The sequence below is a fragment of the Aythya fuligula genome, chromosome W (assembly GCF_009819795.1).
Source record: "Aythya fuligula isolate bAytFul2 chromosome W, bAytFul2.pri, whole genome shotgun sequence".
Classification (NCBI taxonomy): Eukaryota; Metazoa; Chordata; class Aves; order Anseriformes; family Anatidae; genus Aythya; species Aythya fuligula.
Window position 1 is genome coordinate 10,577,304 of NC_045594.1, and position 19,187 is coordinate 10,596,490.

The 19,187-nt window shown below is 41.6% G+C and overlaps 1 long non-coding RNA gene across 1 annotated transcript; it reads left to right on the forward strand.

Moving 5' to 3' along the window:
• The first annotated feature begins 968 nt into the window (after nt 1-968).
• LOC116501440 lies at nt 969-18,573 on the forward strand. Its single transcript, XR_004254431.1, has 3 exons — nt 969-981; nt 14,612-14,615; nt 18,405-18,573. It is a non-coding gene; the product is annotated as an uncharacterized LOC116501440 (long non-coding RNA).
• The last annotated feature ends 614 nt before the right edge of the window (nt 18,574-19,187 follow it).

The following is a 19,187-nucleotide window of genomic DNA, read 5'->3' on the forward strand; positions in this document are numbered from 1 at the left end:
CAAGGTACTTGTGTAGTCATAATAAGGAGAAATGCTAAGTAGATAAGTGGACAGTAGAAGGCCTCACTGTTCCAAAATAACGTAGCAGCTTGAGAAAAACAGGATGAGCAGTGTGAGAACAGTAAAACAAAGATCACAAGTTCTCAAAACATAAGAAAGGAGCAATTGAAGGGTTGAAAAAAAAAATTGTACATATATGGTATAGAGGAGAGTCGAGTAGCTTATAAACCTGTAGTTCTCAGCCAATGAGGAAACAGGGGAGGTGATCAGGCATTGGGTAATAGCGAATAAAAGGTTATGATTTGTTTACTAAAAGTCGCTCCTGATTGACAGGATGCCCCCCATTGCAATCACAAATAAAATAGCTTCACAGAAGATCCTGTCTGAAGAAAATTATTTGAGATTTTTCTCACTATTGCTTTTGATTTTGCTAGGAGTGATTTTAGGTCTCTATTGAGAAGTATAAATGCTTTATCCAAATGACAGAAGTTTTGCTGCTTTGTAAAACTAGGTGAAATCACAGTCATAATCAGTTTGCTCATACATTTTCCAGATGTGCTACTAATGATCTAGTCCTGTGATACCAAGAACCATTTTGTTTAGATTTTATTTTGCAGTTCTAAATGCTGCTCTTTCTCTAGTAAGCAGCACCTTTAACTGGGGAGAAGTCTTGCCTTCTCTTGCATGTGAGAATGAAGGAGTGGAAGGTTTTGATTTTTTTTGTCCTAATCCAAATTTTATTTTATATATATATATATACACACACATATATAAGACTCATTATTACAGTAAAACATCCAAAAGAAGAATTAAAGCTTTGTATTCTTGTGGTTCTGATGTGCCAGGCCATCGGATCCACACAGTCCAATAAATCCGGTTATCCCTCTCCTCTACCTGGCCAGAGGCAGGGCCCCTCTAGTCCTGGCTGGAGCGTCTGCCACTTAATTCTTGCAAATGAGAGGTAGAGGTCCCTTCATCATGGTCAAGAATAACATCAGCTCTTCTACTGCCTCTGGGGTACTGCCCAATAGAAACTGGAGCAGCATTTCTCTTAGGAGCCCCTCTTCTTGCTGCTGTATTTCCTTTCAGTTCACGTACCCGAGCAGCTAGGGTTGAAGTAGGTACACCATCCCATTTCCTCATATCTTCCCCATGGTCACGCAGATAAAACCACAAGGTGCCACATGGTGTACGTCTTGGGTACTCTCTCTCTTGAGCAGGCGAATGCTGATTCTTAGTGGCTGAAGTATCATTCTGTCTAGATGAGGGGGAATATACTTGTTCCACGAGCTTGTCAAGTCCTTTAGACAGTTTCTCCACAGCTGAGACACAGGACTGTAGCGGAGCAGAGAGATTGACTTCATATTTTTGAAGCTGGCAGGAGACATCATACATTGTTGGTCCCATCCCCTCGTCCCAGCGAATTGCTGCCAAGGTACTGGCATGTGCTGATGGTGCACTCCGCACAAATTTACGCCACATGGATGTTGTGCACTGGACTTCATCGGGGTCTTGAGGTGTCTGGGCATCGTCCAAATCACTATAAATCATCTCCCGCACAGCTAATTCCCGCAGATGCTGGAGACCTTTATCCATAGTGGTCCACTTGCCTACGTGATATACAATATCTTCCTTATGGGGATATCTTTCTTTGATAGCTGCCAGGAGTCGTCTCCAGAGGCTGAAGGCCTGTGCTCCTCTCCCGATTACTTTGTCAATTACACTTTCTCTAGAGAGGGATCCCAGCTGCTTGGCTTCATTGCCTTCTAATTGTTGGCTATTGGCCTCAGCATCCCAGCATCGAAGCAGCCAGGTAAGGATGTGTTCACCTAGGCGTCGACCATAATCCTTTCATATTTCTCGCATCTCACTCAGGGATAAGGATCGAGTGATTTCTGATTCCTTTATGATTTCCGTCTCGTCTTCCTGCTGTTTTTGTGATGGCTCTGCTTTAGAGGTGCCTGCCAATTCCCCTTCTCCCTCCTTCTTAGGAGAGCCTTCTTCCCTTACTAAACGAGCTGACCTCCATTTCCATTGTTTTGACTTGACTATGGGGGCGACTGATACCATAGTCGGTTGGTCCTCTGGGTCAGCCACAGCGTGTGTTACTTGGTCATCAGATTCAGAGACTTCCTCCCTCTCTTCAAATTGCTGGATGATGTTAAACAGTGTTTGATAGGAGTAAGCCAGGACCCAGCACAATGCTGCAAGCTGTTGTTCTCCGGCATTATCAGGGTCAGGACATACAACTCTCAAACATTCTACCAAGTTTTTAGGATTTAGCACTTGCTCAGGGGTGAAGTTCAAAACTATTGGAGTAGACACTCGTGACAGGTATCTGCTAACATCATCCCACACACCGTGCCACTCACCACGAGACTGTTTCGGGACAGATTCCCAAGTAAGTTTTCTAAACAATCGACTAATCTTAGAGAGAAAATGAAACCTGTTATTCAGAATTAGAAATAGCAATACATGGGTTACAGATGGATCTTCAAAATACTCCCAAACTGTTGTAATTAGCTGTCGCGTTAAGGGGTGTAGCTGATTAACCGTTACGGGCCCGGTCAGATTCAGGATACTGAACCAGTTGGACATTCACCAAAAACACATTAACGGCCTGGGGGTCCAGTCAGACATTCACCAAAAACGCATTAACCATCTGGGGGTCCGTTCGGACATTCACCAAAAATGCATTAACCGCCTGGGGGTCTGGTTAGATTCAGAACACTGAACTATCACGGATAACCACCCTCACCCTCGTTGCACTCAATGAGAGTTATCACAATGCAATCAAGTATGGTTTATTACAGCAACAGATAATCAGGTTCTTTTGGATTGCCGGCGATAGTGACTGTCTGCAAAGCAAGCTAGTATGCATAAAATACACAGGTGTTATAGGTGTTACAGATGTTATAGATGTTGTAGGTGTTTACAGGTGTTATAGATGTTACAGATGTTATAGATGTTATAGGTGTTATAGGTGTTTACAGATGTTACAGGTGCGCAGCCTAGGAATAAACGCGCTAAAAGGATCAAAGACTCTATAGAGGTTTATAAGCAAGTATTCAGATCTCACCCAAAGGCGTCCCAATGGGGGGGGAAGAGAGGCTCAGCCCGTCGACTGATCCCAGGAGTCAGGAGGTCCTAAGGATGTTGTCCTCGGGATGGTATCTCACCTGACGGTGGTATCTTCCCTAACATCCCCTTTCTCTTGGGCCAATTTATATTATTTTCTATCTTTTAGGTGGAGCTTGAGTGGCTCTAGTCAAGCATATCTTAGTTATGATTGGTGTAAAGTTTTCCCGTCTCCGTTTAAAGTAATAGGCTCCGAGAAATTCAGAGCGCGTGCTCAGTGAGGGGTGGTCGCACTTTGGAGGCGGGTAGCTTTTGGGATGGAGGTGTGTTTTGGTATTATAATGATATTATAATGAGCAAAAAGTACACTAGGGTACAGCATTTGTCAAAACATGACAGGTCTTTGGCTTGTAGAGAGGAGCCCATGCAGGAGTAGGTGATCGGGGGCAGGGGGTGGACCCCAGGGGGTCCCAAGCCAGACCAACACCCTCCTGACATATAGACCCTGTGGCACAGACTAACACCTGGAGCAGCTCCCAAAGAGCCCATTTTTCACTGCCTGTGGAGAAATCCACACAGGACCAGCCCAGGAAAGTTGGCATTCCACAAGAGGGGCCCCACGCCAGAGCAGGGGAGAGAGTGACTGTGAAAGACCAGTGGAAACGAAGCACTACAGGCTGACAGCAGCTCCCCCGCCTATTCTGAATTTATAACAGCAATCTCTCTTCCTCCTCCTGTTCCAGATACTCCTGTTTAGGATACCTATTTTTGAAGTGGCTAGCATGGACACATCTTCTCAAAGCCTGTCCCTGCTAGGATTTAGGCTGCATCACAGGCAGCTTTGCCTGCCTTCCATTCCCCTCCTAAACATTTTTCTCCAGTGAATAACATACTCAAGATTGACATTCCCCCCTCCCCCTGGAATACATATTAGGCCTCAGAAACAGATTTGACTTCTCTGCTAGTTCTATAGGGTCCTCAATTAAAGACTTTTAAGAAACAACACCTTAAGTTTAAGTTAAAACTCCTTACCTCTCTGCTGGTAAGGAGCGGAGGAGTTCACCTAAGAGGATACATGGTTAGTGTTAGTACCATTAGCATCAGGGAAGATGAAATTATCAATATAATCCTTTTTGCCCACCCCCTAGGAGGGTTAGAGAAAGGCCCAATGCTGTGCCACTGCTGCTCAGCAGTAGACACAACACTGGTGTGATAACGCTGCTGTTCCATCTACAAGTGCAGAGTACGGCACTGTATGGGCTGCTGCCGGGAAAGTTAACATTCCAGCCAGACCCAGTACAGGTCCCACCCACGGGATGCAGTCCTTGATGAACTGATCCAGCCTGGGCTTTCCACAGGCAGCAGCTCTTTCAGAACTGCTCCAGATATGGGTCCGTACCACGGGGTCCATCCCTCAGGAGAAAACTGCTCCAACCTGGCTCCCCTACGGGCAGCAGCTCCTGCCAGGTCACCTGCTCCTGCGTGGGCTCCTCTCCACGGGCTACAGGTCCGGCCCGGAATCTGCTCCAGCAGGGGTCTTCCACAGGCGGCAGCCTCCGTTGGTGTAGGGCCACCTACTCCACCGTGGTCTCCTCCACGGGCTGCAGCGTGGAACCCTGCTCCACCGTGGTACTCCATGGGCTGCAGGGGGACATCCTGCTTCACCATGGTCCTCACCACAGGCTGCAGGGGACTTCTGCTCCTGCGCCTGGAGCACCTCTCCCCCTCCCTCTACACTGACCTTGGCACCTGCAAGGCTGTTCTCTCACTCCCGGCTGCTGTCTGGCGCAGCGTTTTTTCCCTGTCTTAAATATGCTCTCACAGAGGCGCAAACAACATCGCTTATTGGCTCAGCTCTGGAAAACAATGGGGCCCTTCCCAAACATGGGGCAGCTTCTAGATCTTTCTCACAGAAACCACCCCTATGGCTCCCTGCTACCAAAACCTTGCCACGTAAACCCACTACAGGGGGACACAACGATAGAAAACACCGTCCAGAAATCCTGTAGCCCAGCAGAACATTAATATAAAGAGGCTGTGATATAAATAGAACAACAATAACAATAGCTCCAGCCATATCTGAGAAATGAGTGGGAGAAGTGATTGGAGAGTTTTTTACTTGCTTTATTGCTGAAGATATAAAATTAACTGTGCTTGGGCAGAATGCTTCCAACTAAATACCTGACGTTGAGACTGAACCCCAAATCAGTGTATTCTCTGCTTGATGGCTCAGTGATTTTCTAAAATGGAGCCTGAATTAGGAGCAAAACTAGCTATTGTTCTTGGCCTTAAGGGCTACAGAAAAGTTCCTGCGTTTTTTTGATTCTATAGACATGCAGGGCATGAGGTAGGTTTATAACATTCAACACTGAGATTTATATTCTAACTGTGTAGTTACCAAAAAAAAAAAAAAGTACCTGACACACAAGGTAAAGTGAGAGCTAGGCTTTTGTATCACTCATTGCCAGCTGCTGACATCTCAGCTAAATGTGACCTTCTGCTAGCTCCACAGCTGATTTTGCTAACTGCAATAGCAGAATAGATGCTCTTTCCTTACAGGGATAGGTCCTAAGGCTCAGTTTAGTATTTCTTGTGTTGTTTGTGTTGTGCTTTTTCATCAAAATCTTTACTTAAAGGTAACTTTACATCTTCTTTGTGTGTGTATGTGGGGCTGGGTTTTAAAAATCACATTTCAGTTATTTTTCATCAGGAGATGCCCTGAGTATTCATGGAGAATGGGGTAGAGAAGCCACATTCCCTCCATTCTATTTGTCTTGAGCTAGATGCAGAAACCCCAGTGGTGTTGGTGTGGGAAAAAATAGTTTTCCTCAAAGAATACAGTCATGTATTCTGGTTATCTAATAAATTTGCACACAGAAATCTCATCAGGAATTAATGTATTTTCTACACTAGGTAGTGCACTGTATTTTAGAGCAAAGCAGGACAGGTAATGAAATGAGAATATTTTACCTTAAAGAAACGAGGTATAAAGGACAGGGTTATGACAAGAACAGAATAAATACAGGGCTCCAATGAAGTCAGTTGCCAAATGTGGTAAAATATGAATTAACCAGCACAGTAGAGGATTTTCTGGTCATTCTCAGAGTCAAAGCATCCCTAGCAATAACAGGCAGGCTCCTAATTCCCATGCAGTGTGAAAGAGACTACATCTCCAGTAATTTACTAACCCTATGATCACTAACAAAAAAAAAAAAAAATAAAAAAATGCACTGCCAGTTCTTGCTGCCCAGCATCAGGTCAAGATTTTGCTATCCATGAAGCATTTTTACTTAATGTACAATCTCTAGGATTATTATCTTTGTGCTGTCTTATAGCCAATAGGCTGTTTTCAATTTATTTATTAATGAAATGTACACCACAATGACCAAGCCTCCTGCTGAAACAAAATCTTTGCATTCTAAATTCTTTCCAATGTATCTAGTTCCTGAGTTTCCATTAAACAAGAAATGACTCTTGTAAATGAAACTATTTACTATGCCAATTACTAACACTATGATATCTTATTTCAGATTATGTTAATCAGAGAAAATGTAACCTTAAGTGCTATTCTCTGTGCTGGAAATCTAATTGTAATGGTAGACAGAACATTTTTATTTCTCTTCCTTTTGAACCTACTCTAGAAACTGCATAAACTTATATAACAATCTAAGCATTAAGCAGGGAGATAACTGACATTTCAGATTTACTAATAAGTAGTTACAAATCAGATAATTTTATATCTCAGCAGATTTATTAATCTGAAAAAAATAATTCGAAGCAGTGTGATTTTAATAATGATATTCACATTAAATTACTTTCTGAGGCTAACCTCTCACTAATGCTATTCTAAATCTTTTTTATTTTTTTAATATGAGAAAGCTACACAGGAAATTAAAAAATAATAATAATCCTTAAGAACGTCACATAACTACAATCTTGCCATTTTTTATGAATAAGGTACACTGTTGTTTTGCCAGGCTGTCTGTGCTATTTTAAGCCCATGAAATATTTGGAACAGATACTTCCAATCACACTGTGCAAATGCCAGGTGTGAAATATAGGTTCAGTTTAAGCCAGTGGGACTCTTTTTACTGACTTCAGTGGGGCTAGGATTTCTCCACATTAATTTCACTTTCAGGATCTAGTTTTGACTTCATATACAGCCAAAAGCAAGATATGATATATGAGTAGCATTTAGCCAGGAACAGCCTTAGGAAGTAACATAACACATCTAAATCATAACGTCTTCCTTATTTCTTCTTTGCTTTCAGGGGTTGTAATTTGCTGCTCATCTACAATGATATTAAATTGCTTCACCCTTCCTACATATGCACTTAAAAACTCGAGCTCTCTACACTGAATAGGGGAGTTACAGACTAGTCTGAAACTTATTTCCAGCCTACTCCTTATACGAGTCTTTTTGCTAGGAAAAAGTGAGCTCTACTTGCTTTATGCTATAAAGACATAAAAGAAATTCTTGCTCTTATCCACTGATTGTCATGATGGGAGATGCAGCCTCATCAGTTTCCTCCAACAAGTCTGGAAGCAAGAAGTATCCTTTACTATCAAACAAGTATTATGTATGCCTTAAAAGTGAAAATATTTTGGTTTTTATTTTTTTTGCTAAAACTCATCAATGTTTTTCCAGTCTCATGTTTTCTTCCTTTTTTCTTTTCTCCAGATATATTCTACAGGAAGGAGAAAGGATAGGAGCTATTTCTAATCAATATTTCTAACAGTGTTTCTAATCAAACTTTGGGTTTATGGGATTATACTAAATTTCTTAGTTAAATTTCTTTAAAAACTTGTGGAAAGCATCCAGGCTGACAGTCCTAGAACTGAAGCTACAAGACTATTAAAATACTCTGACTAGTTTTCAAGCTTTGCTGTATTTTCTCTCTTGTGAGTTTATTGGCCAAATGTTCTATAGTGTACATATACTGGTTTTAAATATCTATTTGTCTAAGTATCAGTCATGTAGAACTCGGTAAGAATATAGATAGAAAGAATGCAAAGTCTTCAGTGCTAAATGAAGAACTGGTTTAAAATATTCAAACAGCATTTTTTCTTTATCATATTGTCAAAAAGTTCCAGAATGTAAGAAAATGATGTGTACCCTTGATGCCATTTGCTAAAAGAAAGCAAACCAACCTTTTATTATAGAAACTCTTGCTTTTACAGCAAATTAATAGAATTGCTTAATATGATATGGAAGCTGCTTCAAAACAGAGTTGATTCTCTCCCCACATCCCCACAGGATTTTTTTTTTTTTTTTCCCGATAGACTGTCTGAGCTGCAAATCACGAGCCTCACAATATCAGGTTTCTAATTTAGTGTCTAAGGTAAGTCATTAGGATCAATACCTACCATGGCTCACAAACACATGCTAATGTCTGTCTCATTTTAATTCTTTTGCATCTGAAACCTTTCCAGCCTTGAGGACTCCTACAGACAGTGACAGTGCATAACACATAATCTATGCTCATGTTCTGTTCAATATTGTAGCAGCTGTAGCCATATTGAAGGCTATTCTTCAATTTTGAAGAGAGGTAGCTATTTTAATGTTATGTTCATTGAATGCAGTGTCTTAAAGAGAAAAGTAGCAAAGCCATAATTTGAAGTCAACCAAGTTGTGTTCAATAAAGAACTAGTTAGAAGAGCAGACCATTTTGGAGAATGCTGTAATACTTCAAACATTAGGGAAGTCTCAGAGGCATTGCACTACAAACAGACCTAGTATTCCTTAGGCTGTTTTCAATGGCACAGATTTATTACATGTTTTGGTACCTAGGACTGCACTGAAAATAAAGTTCCCCAGTGTTTTATGAAGCATCAGTATAGCTAAAAAGGAATAAACTCTTTCCTCTTCTTCCCCTGTATCTGTTTGTTCCCTGGGTGTTGAGGAAATGATCTGTTCCTCGTGGATGAGGGACAGGTGATGGCCCTCTCAGTGTAAACTACACACCTAACATAATAACGTATTTTTTAAAATAGCTGTAAGCTTACATATGCAGTTTTAGATACTTTCATAAACCCAACACCCTTTGAAAAAACACCATGCTGGGGCTCTGAATCTTGTTGTTGTACTGGGTCTGTCTGGGATGGGGTTAACTTTCCCTGCAGCAGCCCATACAGTGCTGTGCTCTGCACTTGAAGCTAGAACAGCAGTGGTATCACACCAGTGTTGTGTCTGTTGCTGAGCAATACTGGCACAGCATCGGGACTCCCTCTAACCCCCCCAGCGCTGGGGGTGGGTAAAAAGTGAGGAAGGAACATCACCAGGGCAGCTGACCTAAACCATCCAAAGGGATATTCCAATCCATATAATGTCACACTCAGCAATAAAAGGTGGAAAAAGGAAGAAGAGGGGAGGCGAGGGGTGGGCTCTCACTGTGAAAACATCTGTCCTCCCAAACACCGGCTACATGCGTTGAGGCCCTGCTTCAAGGACATGGTCAATCATCGCTCATTTGTGGGAAGCAGAGAGTAATTTCTTTCCTCTGCACTTCCACACAGCCTTTGCTTGTTGTTTTTTTTCCCATTTTTCACTTTTCCCTTTTTTCCCTTTAGTTAAATTATTTAATTAATAATGTTTTTTCCTTAATCATTATTTTTTCTTTTAATTAAATTATCCTTATCTCAACCCGTGAGTTGTTTCTTTTCTTCTTCCCCTCCTCTTCTGAGGAGGGGGAGTGAGAGAGTGGTTGTGGTGGAGTTCAGCTGCCTAGCAAGGTAAAACCACCACAGTTGTATGACAATTTTTACAAACAGTACATTTAAGTCAGTTTGTTTTTCTTGCAGCTACTAACCATGGATAAAAAACAGCCACGGTTCAAGTAAAATAATTCACATATGAGTCATAACACCTTATTGGGATATGACCTTGGATTTCATGACAATGACTACATCATTAAAAATGCCATGTGTCAGTTATCTTACAAATGGCCACACGTTCTTTTCATGCCTCATTACAAATTTTCACCAAGTTTCATTGCCTCCCTGTGTGAGTGGGAGAAATATATGAGTCAGATGTTATTGTACCATAAAATAAAGTTACAATAAGGAATGCTGAAAGACAGAAAATTGCAATAAATTCTCAAGAAAATCCACTTTGTATATTGGGGTGCTGCCAGGTTTTTGCTTCTACTGGGTTTCTTTTGTAGGAATGTCTCTGGCCTGATACATATGTTTAATACTTTGTCCACTTAGGTATGCGCCTGTGCATTGAACAGCAGCTAGCTGATGCCATATTGTATGCAGCACGTCTGAAAAAAAGTCTCTTCACATGTTTGACATAAATTAGTCATATAAAAGGCATAATTGTTAAACTGTCTGAACAGAAAACAAAGTCCACTTAATATTGCTGAATGAGCTGGTCAGGTAAGAGTCCTCTAGATGTCCTTATTCTATCAGTAAATGCAACTAGAACAAGAATTATAGTGAGACATCAGACAAAATGCAAAATGTTTGTCAGCTGAGCAGAGCTTAATGGACCCAATATAGGGTCTGATCCTTCATTTTTGAAAGTCCTTGAAATCAATGGTTGTTTTGGCAAAGTAGGAGTTATCAGACTCTCCAACACTTAACTATGTGAAACTTCTGGTTAAGGCAGAACAGATATATTTATTAAGCAAAACCTAGAACTTTGGAAGGTCATATGAACCACCTACACTGAATTTCTACTTTTGGATTGGTTTACTTGCTGTCTGAACATGTTTACCTCTGACTTCTGTAATCTTACTGTTTACAGAAAGTACCTGCAAGAAATAAATTTGTTTTGCAATTTGTTTTTAAACTTCATAAGAATATGGGGATGAATCCTACCTTAAGCATTTTTAAATTGCTTTCTTGGTATGACAGAAGTGTAAAGCAGTTTAAGTAATGAAGGACAAGGCAGTGAAACTGCACTTTGCAAATGTACAAAGAGCTGTCCATCATTGTAGCCTGATTTTTTTTTTTCAAAACTACTTAAAGAGCTGAGACATATTCTACTTTGCAGCTCAGTCTTAATCCTAAGAGAAGTTACTAACTGCTGATCTCAGCCACATTGGCTGATTCTTAGCTCCTTTCAAAAACTGTTACAGCCAGGATGTCAGCTGACATCATATATAAACACAGTAACTGGAAGACATTTTCAGTGTAATAAAATCTGGTTTATTTTATAGATGACATTTTCTTCCCTTGAGTAGCTCTGTTACCATGAACTCATTAATCTATTCCCTTTTCTACCTTTTTTACTTGCTAAAGTTTCTGCTTTTTTTTTTTTTTTTTTTAATCCTTTTTCAGGACTAATATTATCATTTTCATTAGAGCTCATACTTGTTCTGGATGCCATCTCCAAGCAATTGGAAGAGAAGAAGGTTATGAGGAGTAGTCAGCATGGATTCACCAAGGGGAAGTCGTGCTCGACCAACCTTGTTGCCTTCTACGATGACATCACCAGCTGGGTGGATGAGGGGAGAGCGGTGGATGTCATCTACCTTGACTTTAGCAAGGCTTTTGATACTGTCTCCCATGACATTCTACTAGCAAAGCTGAGAAAGTGTGGGATAGATGAGTGGACGGCAAGGTGGGTTGAGAACTGGCTGATTGGCTGAGCTCAGAGGACGGTTATCGGAGGAGCAGAGTCCGGCTGGAGGACTGTGACTAGCGGTGTTCCCCAGGGGTCGGTGCTGGGTCTGGTCTTGTTCAACATCTTCATCAACAACCTTGATGAAGGAATAGCGTCTGCCCTCAGCAAGTACGCCGATGACACAAAGCTGGGAGGAGTGGCTGACACGCCAGAAGGCTGTGCTGTCATTCAGCAAGACCTGGACCGGCTGGAGAGATGGGCAGCAAGAAACCAAATGAGATTTAACAAGAGCAAGTGTAGAGTCCTGCACCTGGGAAGGAACAACCCGAAGTATCAGTACAGGCTGGGGGATGACCTGCTGGAGAGGAGCTCTGAGGAGAAGGACCTGGGGTTCCTGGTGGACGACAGGTTGACCATGAGCCAGCACTGTGCCCTTGTGGCCAAGAGGGCTAATGGGATCCTGGCGTGCATTAAAAGGAGTGTGTCCAGCAGGTCAAGGGAGGTGATCCTCCCCCTCTACTCTGCCCTGGGCAGGCCTCACCTGGAGTACTGTGTCCAGTTCTGGGCTCCCTGGTACAAGAAAGACAGGGATCTCCTGGAAGGAGTCCAGTGGAGGGCCACGAAAATGATACAGGGCCTGGAGCATCTTTCCTATGAAGAAAGGCTGAGAGACCTGGGTCTGTTCAGCCTGGAGAAGAGAAGACTGAGAGGGGATCTCCTCAATGTATATAAATATCTGAGGTGTGGGGGACAGAAGGATGTAGCCAACCTCTTCTCAGTGGTTTGTAGGGATAGGACAAGGGGCAATGGCTGCAAGTTAGAGCACAGGAAGTTCCGCACCAACATGCGAAAGAACTTCTTCACGGTGAGGGTGACGGAACATTGGAACAGGCTGCCTAGGGAGGTTGTGAAGTCTCCTTCTCTGGAGATATTCAAGGCCTGTCTGGACGCCTACCTGGGCAGCCTGCTCTGAGGAACCTGCTTTGGCAGGGGGGTTGGACCCGATGATCTTTCGAGGTCCCTTCCAACCCCTATGGTTCTGTGATTCTGTGATTCATTGATTCTGAAACTGAACCCAATAGTTAGCAACACCTGACTATTGAGCAAAATGGAAAAGCCTGATCCTACCATCCCACGCTGAACAACGTGTTACCTCTGGCCCATGTATTTAACACCAAAAATCATTCATTCTCAGCAAAACACCCTTTAGACACACTTGTTTTTTGTTTTTTGTTTTTGTTTTTGTTTTTTTTTTCCGCAGGAGAGTGTTATGTAACAGCAGACAAGGTACATTCAGATAGCTAATGAAAAGTCATATGCTAACTCTGCTTCTTTGATGGGAGTAAGACACACATCAGCTCTGGTCTGGAAAAAACATGTAGCTGTGGGCAATATTTGAAGTTCATCCTCTTTGAAGAGGCATTTGGTTGTACTTTACCAGGTAAAATCGTCTGCCTGTACCTGGTTCTATAGCTTCCCTCTCAGGGAATCAGGAAAGTAGCTTCTCATCCATAGCTGTTTCATGGTAACACTATCTTAAGATACATTCATAGGGCAAATCAAACAGTACAGCTTCATCTTAGGGCTAGAATAACCAAACCATGTGAACCTCTAATGAATCATGATTTATTTTGCTTTGTTTTGTACATCAGCAGTAAATATCTGAAGTGATTTTCAGAGCTCTTTCAACAGAATACTGCATTTTGGCCTTCCTTGAGTAATGCATTCTCATATGATTTGTCATGTCCAAAAGATTCACAAAAGGCATGACATGGCCTTAAAGGAGAAATTAGAAATAACTCAGTTTGACTGACAAGAGGAAAGCAGCTTTTGTCTGCCTGACCCATGTCAAGTATGGACAATGAGCCAATGTAAAGGTCACTGTGAATAACAGCCATGGGGAATTTCAGACTTTCCCCACTGTGAATAACAGCCATGGGGAATTTTCAGACTTTCCCCACTTCCCCATAACTACTCAATCATTCATTAAACCACCAACACTATTACTGTGAACTGCCTGGAAAAGAAGACACTTGAAATTTCATTTGTTTCAGAAGCTATGTGAACATATTCATAGCATAGTGCTAGACAAAAGGCAATCCAGAAATGAAAATCACAGAATCACAGAATTGTCTAGGTTGGAAGAGACCTCAAGATCATCAAGTCCAACCTCTGACCTAACACTAACAAGTCCCCCACTAAACCATATCCCTAAGCTCTACATCTAAACGTCTTTTAAAGACCTCCAGGGATGGTGACTCCACCACTTTCCTGGAAAGCCCATTCCAATGCCTAACAACCCTCTCAGTGAAGTTCTTCCAAAAAAACCATACTCTTTATAAACATACAAACCCACAAAAGAAAATAGCAGTCTGCTGTGATTTAAGCAGCTTTGGATGATGTTTCAGATATGTGCGACCATAAAATGTAAGATTCTTTTGTACATGTGGGCATGAAAATTGACCTAAACACGAAATTCAATTAAAAACAACAGCAACAACAACAAGCACAAGATATTAGCTAATTACTTTTGCTCCCTCCAGAATTGCCTTCTTGAATGTTACCCACATTTGTTGCAATATGATGCCTGAGTGAACTAACTGTATTACAGCTTATCATAAATTCTTTGATCGCCAAAGACAAACTCAGGAAGGATCAGGCCCTGTAGTGCTAGGTTCTGTGAAAGTGAATTGGAAGATATGACCTCTCCCTGGAACAACTCAGTATTCAATTTCAGAGATAGCAGACAAGTGTAACAAACAGTAGCCCCGTCTCCCAGTTTCATCTGTAATTATTTGCTTGTGGAGTGCAGTAATTATTTGTGAACCCACACTTCAGTAGCAAATTAATACTCCCACTCACTGTTCTGGCTCAGCTACTATAACTATAAAACCAGAATTGAAGTTCTGACCAATGTCTTCAAACACTTCCACCCTGCTCACACTCCAGCAGCTTCTACAGGAAGGTAAATTCATTATGCATTCTAAAGAGGATTTGCAATCTGAGTTACAGTCTACCAGTGTCCCAAAGGGAAACAAATAAAAACAGTCTCTCTATGTTGCATTTTTTATACTAATTATTTGCACTTTAGATTTTACCCAGAAAAATATATATCATATTCTTGCAGACTAGCACATAGCAACAGTGGAAATAAATATTCTTTAGACAATTGATAAAGTTGAAGGTTCTTCACAGCTTGTAAACAACTTAAATATTGCATGGTATGTAAAAAGGCACCAAAAAGGAAATTGATTCCAAAACTGAAAATGAGAAAAACAAAATCCCAATAAACTAAATTAACAAAAATCAAGAAGGGCAAGTTTGTACCGGTGACCTTAGCTGACCTCCATTAGAGAGTAATTACTATACAATCAATAGTCCTTATGCATAACTACGGACACAAATGGTCAATGGGAAGTGATAAAAGAATGGTGATCAATAAACATTACAGTTTGGCATACAATGGTCCAAGCAGTGGATGAAAATACATCACTTTTTGACTTTGGAAAGACAATATAAAAAGCAGGATTCACCAAAGTTTGGTATTTGAACAATTTCCATGATATACTAGATCACTATTCCTTTTAAAATCCTTTCTATACAGCTGAATTAAATGACCTGGTTACAACATGCCTGCTTAATTATCAACTTCAGTGTGATCCCATTTTTATGCAATATGGGTGGGCACATTTCTGAATAATCCCTAAAAAACATATACCTGTGAAAATGAGCATGCTCCTCTTAGCTGTTCAAGATCAGAATCAAATCAAATCATTGTTTCTTTGCCACAGTAACAGAAAAGAGAAAGGCTAGACACTCGTTATGATACTGAACCTCCTTCTGTTGATGGTGGATATACAATTTCAGCGGCCTAAACCAAAACACACTGAAATATCTGAAGAAGGGAAGGAAGCAACTCTTATTGAGCTCAAGCAATCTTGAATCTGGCCCATGATGAAGACCCAACTGTAAAAATATAAGTTAGTATTATTCCCTGATCATTGCTAGAAAATCAGTCATAAGCCGTCCTTAAGAGCTGCACTTTATATTTCAGAAAATGAGTTGTAATTTTTGCAGTAAAATTTACATTCCTCACTAAGAGACAGCAGTCAGTCAGCTATATAATATAAATCACATGTTTACCACAGCTTCACACACATACACTCCTCCTGCAGTCAGAGAAAACTGATGAAAATTATCCCTGGGACATGGTTTCAACAGACAGCACATGAATTTTTGCACAGGAAATCATATAATCACAGAATGGTTTAGGTTGGAAGGGACCTCTGGAGAAATGTTTACTGTTCCTTGTGATCCTGGACAGGATCCACTCCTAAGTCTGTGGTTGGTCAAAATCAAAAATAGAAACCAAAGGGATTCATGTAAAAGGACTGTGATTTTGTTAATTTAAAATTGTATTAGGAATTCTTTCCCTGTGAAGAGAAAATATTACAATCTATATGATATAGTTTCCTAAAAAATGTTAGTTTTGGAATTAGATGACCTTTAAGGTCCCCTCCAACCCAAGCCACTCTATGATTCTAAAACCAGTTCATATACACTGCCTTGAAGGGAGTTTAGATGATTTAAAAGTAGACACAATGGTTTAAATCAAGATAATTTGCAAGTTCTCAATTCCCTCAAAAATACAGTTTTAGAAGAATTTTATGGATTCCAATATTAACCACAAATAGCCATAGCAATCAAATGCCCATTCTATTGCTTACTACTGCTTTTAGGCTTCATGCCTTTGGATGCATAGAGCATATTACTCTGATTCTTTAGCAACACCTTTCTAGGGCCAATAAGATATTCCTTGCTGAAGTTGGTGAATGCTGACCCTCTATCATGGTTCCAAGAACTTCATCAGGATTAATTGCTTTCAGTAGCTGTTCTGGGATAAGATTTAAAATGTTCCAGCATCACACCAAGCAAAATAATGTTACTTTCCTTTTTCCATTTTTTTTTTCTACACATTTTTCACTAAGCAGGAAGATTGTTTTAGGTTGTTTGGTCAAAATGGATGGATTTGGATTTCTGAACACAACACCTTTGGTTGCTTTCTCCCCACCCTTTTGCCTTCCTATGATTAAGTGGTTATTACAAGTAGTCAGGTTACATCTGGACATGAAGCTCTGAATGACACCAGTCTCTGAATGATTTTACCCTCGGGTACTGATATTATCTGTTCCACCATTGCCCAAATTATCTAAATTACTTCAACATGTTTATGCACAGCTAATGGATTGTATTGTAAGGAATAATGTTTTGACTACCCATAAATCTGTGTTAGACCTTCTAATTCTATGATAAATGTGTTAATATCCTTTACAAATAATTTGTTTCTATTTCCATGCAGGACACAATTGGCAGACAGCATCGTGGGGGACTGATAGTATCTTTATAATATTAGATTAAGATGATTGTGGGTTTTGATTAAAACCCATTAAACTTTCTGCATGTTCTATTCACTTGCTTGGGACTGATTAAAGAGATGACAACGATCTGTTTTCCTTTGTAGGGCTGCATGACTAATTACAGGTGGTTGTACTCGGAAAAAACTAATTTATGATACTGATTGTCTACACTACTGATTGACCCCAGTTCTGTGATTTTTACCTTGTAAAATAGTGCTTATTTCTGCAAAGCCAATAGGACTGCTTCCATGAGCAACTTCAGAAAGCTTATCCATTCAGTGTACTCTCTCCAGTTAAAACCTGGCAAAAGTTCATGTGAGATCAACATACACATGTGTATGGTCATTCTGGTGTCTGCAAGATTTCTCCAGTGCATTAGCTCAGTCTACTAATGGAGACCAGCAGATTTGCATGAACTGGCCTCAAAGCCAAAGACCATGGGGTCTGTTTTTTCCTGATATAGCTCTGTTCTTAATCCCTCATTATGAAAATTTCTGCTTCTAGCATAGAGGTCCCCTGTACTTCATGTGTGTCTACTTGTGGTGGTTTTACTTGGGTGGGCGGCCGAGCTCCACCACAACCACACTCTCACTCCCCCTCCTCAAAGAGGAACAGGGAGAAAATACAATGAAAAGGATTCAAGGGTTGAGATAAGGATGGGGAGATTACTCAACAATTATCGTGACGGGCAAAACAGACTGAATAGGGAGATAGTAAAATTTATTGCCTATTACTAACAAGCTAGAGAAGTGAGAAACAAAGGAAAGAAACCAAAAGCACCTTCCCCCCCCATCCACCCTCTTCCAAATCCTCCCCCTGAGCGGTGCAGGGGAACGGGAGAATGGGGGTTATGGTCAGTCTATAGCGCTTCTTCTCCACTGCTCCTTCTCAGTCACTCTCGTCCCCTGTGCTGTGGGGTCCCACCCACGGGATGCAGTCCCTGATGAACTGATCCGGCGTGGGCTTCCCACAGGCACCAACTCTTCAAGAACTGCTCCAGATATGGGTCCGTACTGTGAGGAACGTTTTAACAATTCGTGTCAATAAAGAGCTTGAAGGAAAATGTCTATTCTTTCCTTGAAGTCTCTGATATCTGGGGGTTTCAGAACAACTGCTAACAACTGCTAATTATTATGACTTCTGAATGGGACACTATGCAAGCCTCTGATATCTGGCCAGGAGATTAAGGAGAAGGGAAAAGCTGAAGGACAGCTAAAAGACAAAGCTTGCAGGGAACGCTGTGCAAGCTTTTGACAGCCAAGGAGTACAAAGAAGAAGGACAAGAAAAAAAGCCTGAGAGGAAGACTATGAGCCTTCAGCATGAAAGACCCCCAGAGACCCCCAGAGGGACCACCGGAGACTGATATGCATGCTCGAGTAGGAGGGTTCAGATTCCGGAACTAATTATAATAACTCTGTTTTTTTTTTAGAAATAGTAATGAATATGTAAGTCTAGGAGCATAAAAAATCAGCATCTTGATGTAACGGGTGTGCGACTAGGTGGAGCGGAGACTCCCGGTGTACCCAGCGCTGTTTGCTTACCTCTATTCTTTTAATAAATTGTAAACTTTGATTATAATCCTATTTTGGGACTGAGCTATTTATAACAGTTCCACAAGGTCCATCCCTCAGGAGAAAACTGCTCCAACCTGGGTCCCCCACGGGCAGCAGCTCCTGCCAGGTCACCTGCTCCTGCGTGGCCTCCTCTCTATGGGCTACAGGTCTGGCCCGGAATCTGCTCCAGCAGGGGTCTTCCACAGGCCGCAGCCTTTGTCAGTGCAGGTCCACCTGCTCCACCGTGGTCTCCTCCACAGGCTGCAGCGTGGAACCCCAGTCCACCGTGTACTCCATGGGCTACAGGGGGACATCCTGCTTCACCATGGTCCTCACCACAGGCCGCAGGGGACTTCTGCTTCGGCGCCTGGAGCACCTCTCCCCCTCCTTCTTCACTGACCTTGGTGCCTGCAAGGCCGTTCCTCACTCCTCTCACTCTCCCAGCTTCTGTGTGGTGCAGCATTTTTTTATTTTCCCGTCTTAAATATGCTCTCACAGAGGCGCAAAACAACATCGCTTATTGTCTCGGCTCTGGTCAGCAGCGGGGCCCTTCCCAAACATGGGGC